The sequence below is a fragment of the Euphorbia lathyris genome, chromosome 2 (assembly GCF_963576675.1).
Source record: "Euphorbia lathyris chromosome 2, ddEupLath1.1, whole genome shotgun sequence".
Taxonomy (NCBI): Eukaryota; Viridiplantae; Streptophyta; class Magnoliopsida; order Malpighiales; family Euphorbiaceae; genus Euphorbia; species Euphorbia lathyris.
The window spans coordinates 130,011,661-130,023,499 of record NC_088911.1 but is presented as its reverse complement, the minus strand read 5'-3'; the positions used below and the strand labels follow the sequence as shown (position 1 = coordinate 130,023,499).

General features: G+C 33.9%; 1 pseudogene; it reads left to right on the top strand.

Moving 5' to 3' along the window:
• Positions 1–603: 603 nt before the first annotated feature.
• LOC136217481 (sugar transporter ERD6-like 16) lies at positions 604–3,060 on the top strand (annotated as a pseudogene).
• Positions 3,061–11,839: the final 8,779 nt, after the last annotated feature.

The window sequence follows — 11,839 nt, the reverse complement described above, 5'->3', positions numbered from 1 at the left end:
GTATTTGTGAAGGGATTTGGCTAAAAAGATTATTGAGTGAACTGAATCTCTTTGCAGGAGAACCTATAAAAATGCTTTGTGATAATCAAGCTGCCATCAGTATCGCTAAAAATCCAGTTCAACACGACACAACAAAACACATTGAGATAGATTGACACTTCATCACTGAGAAGATTGAAAATTCCACAATTCAGACTATCTATACTCCATCAAAACTGCAAACTGCCGACATTCTTACCAAAGCTCTTCCTAGGACTATTTTTGATGAACTAGTGTGCAAGCTGGGAATGTATGATATACATAACCCAGCTTGAGGGGGAGTGTAGATTTATGTAAATATCTTTTAGTTATTTGGTATTTATCCCTTAAGGATACTAACTAATTAGAGATTATCTTATTTTGTATATTGCTGATTGTTAGGAAATTAGTTCCTGATTTTTAGGAGATTAGTTAACCTAGGTTATCTGTACATTTGTAATCTGCCTATAAATAGGTTATTCTTTTGATGAATAAACATACGATTATTCACAAAACCACAACAACATTTATGATCAAGCACTGGATTCAATCAAAGCTGAAGTTAGAGAGGAAGTTAAAGAAGAAATGGAAAAGAGCATGAGTGTTAAACTTGGAATGTGGATGCAAAGGTTGAGGCTATCGAACCTAACATCTAGGATATGTTTGGTTCAACTGTTTGTGTTTGTGGTTTGATGTTACTGATAGGTAGTAGATATTAGTTGTTTTTTCTAGTTAAAGCAGCTATTCTGAAATTTTATCAAACACTTTTTTTTATCTCCTTTTAGAATTAAAAGAAAAAAAATAGTTTCGAAAAATGGAAACAAACGGGCACTTAATCTAAATGTGGAGGATTTGATTCTCTCTATACCACAGACCCTTGCTATTTGTGGATCCTTTCAATTTGGAATTTGTGTAAGTTGTTCATTCTCAATTTCAGGTTCATTTTATGACATACTCTTGCTGGTTTAAGTCATGTTTTTCCACAGGTGGGCTACTCAAGCTGCAATCATGGAAAGTCTTAATCTAACTACAGCTCAGGTTTCATCTCTTCTCTTCTTTTTCCAGCTGCAGGGTAAGTTTTCTTAAGTTGCAGATAGATTAATTTTCTGTTCGAATCTCAGTACTCCATGTTCGGTTCTATACTAACAATTGGTGCAATGCTCGGTGTTATAACAAGTGGTCCGATCACTGACTATTTCGGTCGAAAAGGGGTAACTTCTGTTTCCAATTCCAAGCCATAATTTTTACTAAACTCCAGTTTGCTTCATATGATTCACTTAACAACCAGGCAATTAGATTTTCGTTGATAATTTGCATCTCGGGATGGCTAGCTGTTTTCTTCTCTAAAGTATGTTCGAATCCGCCATTTGATTCTTGAGATTTCCTTGCAAATATGTGTATCTTTACTTAATAAGTAATGGCATTGTTTCAGAATTATTTGTGGCTTGATGTGGGAAGGTTTTTAAAAATTCCAAAACACTGACTGCTAAAGCTATTAGTCCGTGCATTTTGCTGCTTGCTGGTCTGTTTTTTGTTCCAGAGTCTCTTAGATGGCTGGTAAGAATATATATATATATATGTAAGATATCCCACGTTGCTTAATTAGAGATCTATATGACCGTACTACGAGATGAGATTAAACATTCTCTTGTTCAGATGAAAGTTGGCCGAGAAAAGGAATTCCTAGCTTCATTGCAGAAACTTCGCGAGAAAGATGCTGATGTTACTCGTGAAGCCAATGAAATCCAAGTACTTGTTTGGAACTAACTTACGAAGCATCTGATTAAACAAAGATCATGTATTTTGGTGACTGTTTACTTTCTGGTTTTCAACAGTTCAACATTCAAACCCTTGGCTCTGAGCCTGAAACTAGATTTCGAGAGATTCGATGATGTGCATTCATCTTGAAACTCTCCTGTTTTCTGATTTTCAGGTTGGAGTGGCACTGATGGTGTTCCAGCAGTTTGTAGGAATCAATGGCATTCAGTTTTATGTTAGTGAAACCTTTGTATCAGCCGGTAAGAGTTCTTAATCTCGCCTGTTGATTTATTCTTGATCCAACAACGAAACTTATTTGCAGGACTTTCTTCTGGCACAATGGGGATAATAGCTTATGCTTTAGTTCAGGTTTTTAACATGTCAAACTATTTAAAAAAAAACATTTTTCGAGTTAACTTTTTCTTGGTTCGGATGAAAGCTGATGCATCTAAAACTGATTCAGGTTCCAATAACCATATGTGGAGCATTATTATTGGACAAATCTGGAAAAAAACCTCTAATAATGGTATTCATACACATAACTTCTTATTCTGCAAATTAAGTTCTCAAATCATTTCTAAATATATTGTTTCGCCTATGCGAGTGAAGGTTTCTGCAGCTGGGACATTCCTAGGCAGCTTCCTGACAGGAGTTTCGTTCTTTCTCAAGGTGATTAATTAGTACATAATTTTGCACACTCTATCTAGATTTCAGGCCTTAAGTGCTAATTTCCATTTATGATGTTTTTACATACCAGGCAAACAGTTTGTTACCTGGGTTGGTACCTATAATGGCTGTTTCAGGAGTGCTGGTAAATTTATCTTCGACAATTAACTTCGATTTATATTTTCACTGTTGCTGGTAGATTTTAGTTGCTTTATCCGCCAACTAGCTATCAACAAAAGAACCCGGTGATCCAATTATCTTCGACAATTAACTTCGATTTATATTTTCACTAGTGTCCAAAGTACCAGTTTCGGAAGCAAAAGAACCCGGTGATCCAATTACCGGATTCAGTGTCAGATGTTGCTGCGACTGAGTAAGTTGCAGCAATTATTATGACACTAGTGTTTGAAACACCGAGTTCTTTGCTTTTGAAACGTGTACCTATTTTGAACACTAATTTTCGCACACTCTGTCAATCTAAACATGAGCATTATTCAAAAGAAAAACACTTGATTAAGTTTGTAATGTTTTGAGTATTTCAGGTACATTCTTCTTGTACTCGGGATTCTCATTATTGAGCATCCTATTTGTGCCAAAATCAATGACTTTCTTGACTAATATAATACAAATCTAAATATACAAAAACGGTCAGTTACTTTGTCTTGGCCATTTTCTGGTAGAAGCTCTCTCGTGTCATAAAGTGTTGAGTTGGATTAAAGTTCGAGGATGGTCGCGTGTTATCGTTGAACTGGATTCCCAAATGTTAGTTTATGCTCTAAAGTGTAATTCTAACAGCAATTCAGTTATTGATATTATAAGTGATTGTAAATCTCTTTTAAGAGATATAGGTGATTGTGAGGTTACTTTTGTTCGTCGATCAACGAATCAATGTGCTCATGTATTAGGCAGAGTTATGATGTTTGAGTCTGATCGAGGGCCTTGGTTTGGGAGTCCCCTCCGCTTGCTGGTTTTGCATTTGCTTATGATCTTTAATAAAAGTTTCCATCTTTTCAGTAAAAAAAATTATTAGTTAATAGCTGAATCAAATATGTTCTTAATATTTTAAATTTAAGCGTTTACTAACATTTATTAAATGATCCCTAAATTGTAACATAATTACCTCAGTCAAAATACATCTACCCCTGTAATTTTAGTTTTTCTCATATACAATACCTATCAATGTTACAATATAACTAATTAAGGTTGGATTGAGTGGTGTTCAAATCGCTTAAACTAGTGATCTCAAATTCACGTCTTTATATAACGTTTAATTAAGGTTGATTTTGTTTTATTCTATTTTATTTCTATGCCACAAGAAGTGATATCTCATTTTATAACTAAAAAAAAAAGTGATTATCTCTTCAATAACTATAGCATATAGTTTTTCAAAAAAGAAAAATGAAAAAAACTATATTTATGTATAATGATAAGATGCCATTAATTCCAACATTGACATTACTCCGGTGTGTCTGATAATTAAAACATACATATTTTATTTATAGGCCAAAAAAGAAAAAGAAAAAAAGAGTTGCTTATATTGTGTAAAATTTATCTTAATATAAGACATAACACTAGTCATTTTAATTCTCCAAACTAAAGCTTCGAAATCAATTAGAATGTTAAACTATCAAAATCATCAATCAAATTTTTAAATTAAGCAAAAACCATTAATTGATTCTCATTTTAAACAAAAATTATCAGTTGAATTTCATCGAAAATCATTCAGGTAAAAAATTTCAGACTCTCTTTGTCAAACCATTTTGAGCCAATATAGATATTATTACAGTCTATATATATCAAATAAGTTACATTTTCTAATTTTACAATTCATGATTTTTCTTAATTCAATGAGCTAATTGATGATTTTGATAGTTTAGAATCCTAATTGATTTTAAAGTTTTGGTTTCGGGTCAAAATGAGTGTTATGCTCTGAATATAGCATCTTTTAAGTAAAAAACCAAAAAAAAAAAATTACCAACGGACCAAAATTTATTGGCCATATTATTAACAAATTTTCAACAAAATTCAGTAAAAAAAAGTAGAGATGACGATAGATACGAATGTGGTAGGCAGTCTTGATCACATGCACCTTAATGAACATGTAAAATTTGTTCATTCACGGTTAGATCCAGGCTTATTAGAATCCTAAGGTGGAGATTCAAAGCATCATGAGACTTAAATTTAATAAGCCTATATCTAACGGTGAATGAGCAAATTCGCTTGCTCATTAATGTGCATGTGAAAATTCCTAATGCAGTAGATACCTAAAATTATTTGAATCTGTTTATCAATAAATAAATGTTGATAAATGAATTTGGAAAGAAATTAGCTAGTAATGTCCTTGGAAATTACGTTAGGACTCAACAACACATTTTATATTAATTTTTGACGAACTCTTAGATGCGATTCGCGAGTGCCCCTCAACTTATAGTATGTACAATACAGATTCATTTTACTGTGTTTTTAATTCCGCCAATTAATAGGTTTGTCATGATTCATTCGAATTCTTGACTGTTCTAGTCCAATATCATGAAGATATTGTCCGCTTTGGCCCAAATCCAACATATTGGGCCTCACGACGTTTTAAAGCCGTGAGACCCAATATGTTGGATTTGGGCCAGAGCGGATAATATCTACATGGTATTTGTTGAGCGATTTCCGCAAGTACACGGTATACGCTTGTAGTAATAAAAGATATCGATCCCACAGGGAACATTTTTTAAACAAAACTTATTTATAATCGGTTAAATTTACTTTTAGGTTTATGATATGGAAAAATCGTTTAATCGGTTTTGGTTTTGAAATTGCTAGAATGAGAATTAGGTTAGTTTATGAAAACGTTAGAAAATATTCTGATTTAAGAATGAATTTGCAAGATAGGAACTTTAGAACTTTTTAGAAAAGTAAACGAATGTATTTGTTTGCATTAAGCAAAAAAAACAACTTTAAACTTTGTACGAATTATAAAGATGAAATAAATGACGGAACCTCTAATTAATTGGCTTTGAACACGACAAAACCCTTATCCGGGATAATTGCCCTTAACCAAATTAAAACTCTACCGAGATAATAATTTGCCTAAGTGTCCAACAAAGTTTCCTTGTAAAGATTTTGAATTAAACTACGTTTTAATGAAAACACCAGCAGTCACTTTAGTGGATTGGTTACCATAAGTGCTGCATAAAAATCTATCGAATAGAACAAACTTTATTAGATGAAATATAAATTGATACAAGTTTACAGAGAACATGGAGCATGGAAACATTCGACGGCTTGCAAGTGAATGGGTTGATCAATCCTTTCCTTGGGTTTCGTTAGAGTTTGTCAGGCTCAGGGGCGGATCTTCTACTCAATCTTCTCGTTGAATCTTCGTAATAGAGACTGGGTCGGTCTACTACCAAAATGAAAACTAAACTGGAACAATGTCTAAACGCTACTAAACTTGTTATTATTGAATAAACAATGTGTGTACATCATATTGCTTTGAACAGAAATGAAATTCTAATCTCTAACTCATTTCTGAGTCAGAGTTTCTGCATAAACTCTGCACTAATCTAACTCTCTCAATAATCATTTCAACTCTCAAATCAATACTTTATTTATAGATGTTGAAGAGTCGTGATTGAAGTGTTGTGTCCGTTGTGGAGAGTCATGTCCATTGTGAAAGGACGTCTTTATCCACCTAAACGATCGCGTTTCGTCGAAAACGAAAGTGTGCAACTAAGCTTCTTCAAACTCCTGCTCGTACCGAGAATGGGGGAGCAACAATTTGTACTTCGGACGAAAGGAAGGAGGGGCTGAGGGACGCGTGTCGCGACCATGAATATTGGGGGCCGCGGTCGCGGCACGAAGCGTTTTTCACCTCTTCGGCTCTCGTTCGTGTCCTCGACTTGGCGTTATTAATTTTCGTCGTCTTCGACTCCTTTTGTAGGGCTTTTCTTCTATTTTTGAGCTCTTTTACTCCTATTTGGATTTTACCAAATATTTATGTACCTTGCATGAAAGAAACATATTCGGGAGTAAAAGTATTCTAAATAGGTATAAATAGCATAAATTCGTAGCAATATTGATGTAATTATTGATGATATTTTAGGTATATTTTGGGCTTAACAGTATTAGATCGAAGTGTTACATCTATGCTATTAAGACTTTATGACTTCGGATAGGGATATAATACGTAACATCTTTAATTTTGTCGATTCCAATACTATTATGATAATGGAGTTTTTCTCTCTTCAAAAAGAAGGAAAAAAAAGTGTTACGTAGATATTTAAACAGTCAAATACTAAATTAATATTTTTTTAATAGATTTAAATGGGATTGGGTTTAATTATAATACTTTTTTGGGACCAAAACTGTAACTTCATTAAATAATACGACTAGCGTCCTCACGAATAATGTTCTCAAGCCATGGAGGCATTACACTGAAAAAACAATCGCTAGCATCGGAATAGGCCGCCTTGCCACTAAATGTGCGGCCCTATTTGCTAAACGAGGACTAAAACAAACTTAAAACCAGGGTGCGAGTTGATGATGGTCCTGCAGTCTAGAATAATCGAACCAAACTCCCTATTATCTTTGCCGAATTGAAGTGATTGCTTCAACAACTAATTTGGAGTCCCATTCAAAAACAACTTGTGTAAAATTTTAGCTGGCTAGCCAACTTAAACATGTACGTACCGCAAGTGCTTCTATAATCTTTGGTTCCTTGACTGCCTTAATTAAACAACTGCTCCCGAAAAGAAACCGGCCTAACTCATCCCTTATGACTGCTCCTAGCCCGTTGCATCTTTCATTCGGAAACAATGCTACATCCGTATTACATTTGACTGCTCCCATAGGTGGCGACCTCCAAGATGCTGTCGCAGCATTACCAACATGTTGTAGCTCCCTCATGATTGGTGCGATGAATTCCTACAACCCATCAACTGCTTTGTCCACCCTCAGCTCAGCGTTCAAACCCACAGCTCCAGGCGGCACAGAATCCCTACATGGCAAGGCTACATAAGCATTCCAATCTCTGGCTATATAATACTTAAATGGAAATGGGTTTAATCATGATAAATCTGGTAAATATTGTACTTATAAATATATATAATATTATATTATTATTATAGAAAACAAAAGGATACATATCGCATTTCGCAATCAAGCATAACTATTAATTTAAATTACCATCAATAAATGAATAATCTCTTAAAAAAGTCTTATTATATTTAATTCTTAGTATTCTTTTGACTTGTCCATTTTATAAGAAAAAGTAAAAAAAAAATTAATTATAAAGTGAATTTTGAAAATAGTAAAAATAACAATTAAAAATTAACTTTGAGGGTGAAAAGGTCATATTTTATTTTTCACAAAAACATCTCCTTTAATTATTTCGATGACGGTGGATTAAACTTCTTATCTTTTATTTCAATATACCAAATTATTAACATTTAAGTAAATCTACTAGGATTCGTTTAGTATTGCTTTTCAATACATTAAAAACATTTTTCCCATTTAAAAGTAACATTTAATAAACACAAAACCGTTTTCTTTAAAAGTTCGGAAAACTACTTTAGAAAAAGTTACAATTTTTAGCATTTGAAAAAAAAAGAGATTTCACAACTTATTAAAAAAACTGATATTATTAGCATGGATAAGCCAGATCGGGTTCATTTTGATATTATTAGCATGGATAAGTAGTTTATTCACTGTAAAGTGAGTGTCTCCGGTAGTAATCCTTTTTTAATTACCCTGGTGTATACTGACCCTATTTTAGCCAATCGGAAACGGCTTTGGGAGGTTCTTTATTCTATGAGTGTCAGTATTTCTGAGCCCTGGTTTGTGGCGGGTGACTTTAATGATATTGCTTTTATGAGTGATCAGAGAGGGGGTTCGCATCATTATGTTAATCGCTGCCTTCACCATAAGAATAGTATGGATTTATGTGGGCTTTCTGATCTTGGGGCCTCTGGTCATAAGTTCACTTGGAAGCGCAACAGTACCTTTGTTCGTTTGGATAAGGTTTACGCTAATGTTTTAGCTCAAACTTCTTTTCCTGAGAGTTTTGTGTTAAATCTCCCGTTCCGTCATTCGGATCACTGTCCTATTTTATTTAGGCTGTTGAGAGGCAATCGTCCTAGGGGTGAGAGACCGTTCCGTTATTAGTTGGCTTGGGAGTCTCATCCTAAGTTTAAGGATTTCGTTCATGATAATTGGAAACCTCACTCGAATGTCCTTCAAGTTGCTGAAGGATTCAGGAATAATGTGCTAGGGTGGAATAGAAATGTCTTTGGGTACATTATTAGAAGAAAAAATAAGTTATTGAATAGGATGGAGGGCATTCAGTGTAGGTTGGAGGTGAGGTTTGATCACAGTTTGGATGGCCTCCTCATAACCCTTCAGAAGGAGCTGGAAGCTGTGCTCAGACAGGAGGAGCTTCTTTGGTTTCAAAAGTCTAGGAAGTCCTGGATAAGAGATGGGGATCGTAATACCAGGTATTTCCATCTTTCTACCATTATTAGAAGGCAGAGGAACAGAATTGATGCCATTAAGGACTCTAATGGTGATTGGGTGTATAAAGATGAGGAGATTCGGAAATTAGCCCTGGAGTTCTATAAGGATCTGTTTAAAGAGGAGCCTGTTCATCTGGAGAGGGCTCACTCTGTTGCTACCTTTCCTATGATTGTAGAGGATAGCATTCAGGATGCCTTTCACCCTATCTCCCTGAAGGAAATAGACTAAGCCATTTTTAGTATTGGGGCTACTAAAGCTCCTGGGATTGATGGCCTGCCTGCTGGTTTTTACCATAAGCATTGGGAGGCTGTGAAGGAAGGTATCTATAATTTTATCATAGGTGTTTTTAATGGTTCTCAGGATATATAGCTGGTGAATAGAACCCTTCTGGTTCTGATTCCTAAAATTGAAAAGCCTACTTCCTTTTTGCATATGAGACCTATCAGTCTTTGTAATGTTCTTTATAAAACTGTTACAAAGATTGTGGCCAATAGAATCTGTTGCATTCTTCCTGAGATCATATGTCAGAATCAGGGAAGTTTTGTGACCGGTAGACAAATGATGGATAATGTGGTGATTGCCCAAGAGATGGTCCACACTATGAAGATCAGGAAGGGTAAGAAACGCATTGTAGCTCTTAAGTTGGATTTGGAGAAGGCCTATGATCGCATCAACTGAAGTTTCCTGATGTAGAGTCTGGAAAGAGCTAGGATGTCACGTCCGTGTCTAGATTTCTAGAATTTATACATTGGTATTAATATATATTATAATTATTAGGCGTGTGATATTAATTTGGTGCTATAGAAAAAGTTTGGAGTTAATTTGATAGTTTTATGTGTAAATTAAAAGTTTAGGATAATTTTAAAAGATTATAAAAAGATAGAGAATCAAACGTGATATTTGTCAAATTTGGATATATATCACCAAATTCGCTGGAATCATATCTTCCTTCATCATCTTCTTTATTCTTTTCTTTTCTTTTTTATTCATTTCAAATTCATCTGTTTTCTCTGAACCGTTTCTCCACCGTTTTTTTGATTTATGGAGATTCAACCATCCGAATCACTCGAAATTTGAAACATAGTATCCTTATACATAGATCTAAGTCATAGCCAAAGAGTTTTTGAGTTTCGGCAGTGTTTAGAGGGAAATGTCTTAGACAGAGTTTAGAGGCGAATTGAACGGGTTTGTGGTCTTTAATTAGTAGCCAAGGTAAGTAACTTTCAACTATATTTTGAGTTTTATGTATATGGATATATATATAATCAAAGAATTTTCAGAAAGTGATATTTTAAGGTTATGCAGGAATTTTGTAAATTGGGGTTTTTCACGATTTTGCTTTTTATTGTGAAATTATGGTTCAAACGAAGCTATTGATTATGCTTCTATGTGAATTTTAGATTTTACTTGATTATGTTGATTTAAGGCTTTAATTTGGTTGATTTACATATATACATATATGTTTTTGGTTTCAATATATATCTATATTGAACAAAAGGAATTTGATGATTTATTACGAATTGTTTTTGGATTGAGAAATCGGTTGCGGTTATTATTGTTATTATTTTGGATTGAAGTCCAAATATGATTTTGATGATACAAAAGGGCTAATTGTAGCCAAATGATTTATGATTATGAAATAGTTTGGAATTTGATTGTGAAATGATATTTGAGCACGTTATGATTTTATGATTTTATATCCATCGAGAGTTATCCGGATCGGTGGTTTTATATTTGAAGACCATGTTCAGTGAGGGACATGGCCTGTGTACACAGTCTGAAGACCTATTGGGTATGGCAGCGAAGTGTTGGGTAAAACCATATGGGATAGGCAATGTTAAGAGACGTCTCGACTATATATGTGGTTATTGATTGATACTTAAGGGGAGAAACTCGAGGATGGATACAATGTTTTAAGTTCATTTGGATTATGTTTTTGGTTATGATTGATTTTGATATAATTTTTATGTTTGCTTGAATACGATTTGGTTTGATAAAACACTTATTTGATTATAAGTTGGTTTGATAAAACATTTATTTGATTATTAATTGGTTTAATAAAATTATATGAACTTGGGTTTTGAGTATATTTTATAAGGTTTTGATTAAATCACTTTCTAAATGTATATATGTAGCTATGTTAAGTAAACTTGGTTTTTATAGCTGATAGCTTCTTACTGAGATTTTTGTCTCACGTTTTGAAATGTTTTAATGTTTTTAGGTGATAAAGTACAGGATATAGAGAAGGTTACCGACCGATTAGATGAGGTTTGGAAGTTGGCTGCTTATTGTTAGAATTATGGTTAGAACTTTGGTATTTCAATTGTAATATAATATGATATTGAGATAAATTGGAGACTCCTAAGTATTGATTATGATCTTTCTATTTCACACCCGATGCCGATTGAGGTCGTTTAGGGTCGGGTGTGACAGTTTGGTATCAGAGCTCTAGGTTAAATTCTTCGGACCTAAGGTTGATAGTAATTGAGACATATCGATATTTGGTGATACCTAAGAAATAATCGATAGTAATTGAGGAATATGAATATTTGGTGATAGCTAAGAAATAATCGATAGTAATGGAGGAATATGGATATTTGATGCAAGCTAAGGAATAATTTGCAATTTTTCGAGGATTGAGTAACTAGCTAATGAATGGTAGAAATGAGATTTGATGGTTAGTAAAATATTGGGTGTATGAACATCTAGAGATAATAGAGAATTGTCTATATAAGTGTTGCGGGAGAATCAGATCCGCATCTTAATCTTATGATGCATTTTTCGACCAGATAGAGGCCGAATCTTTCATAGAGTCCTGAATGAAAGTTCTTTATTATTATCTTACGTTTCCAGAGGTTTTTGAATCGCCTTAATCGGACTCTGTATGAAAATGTTA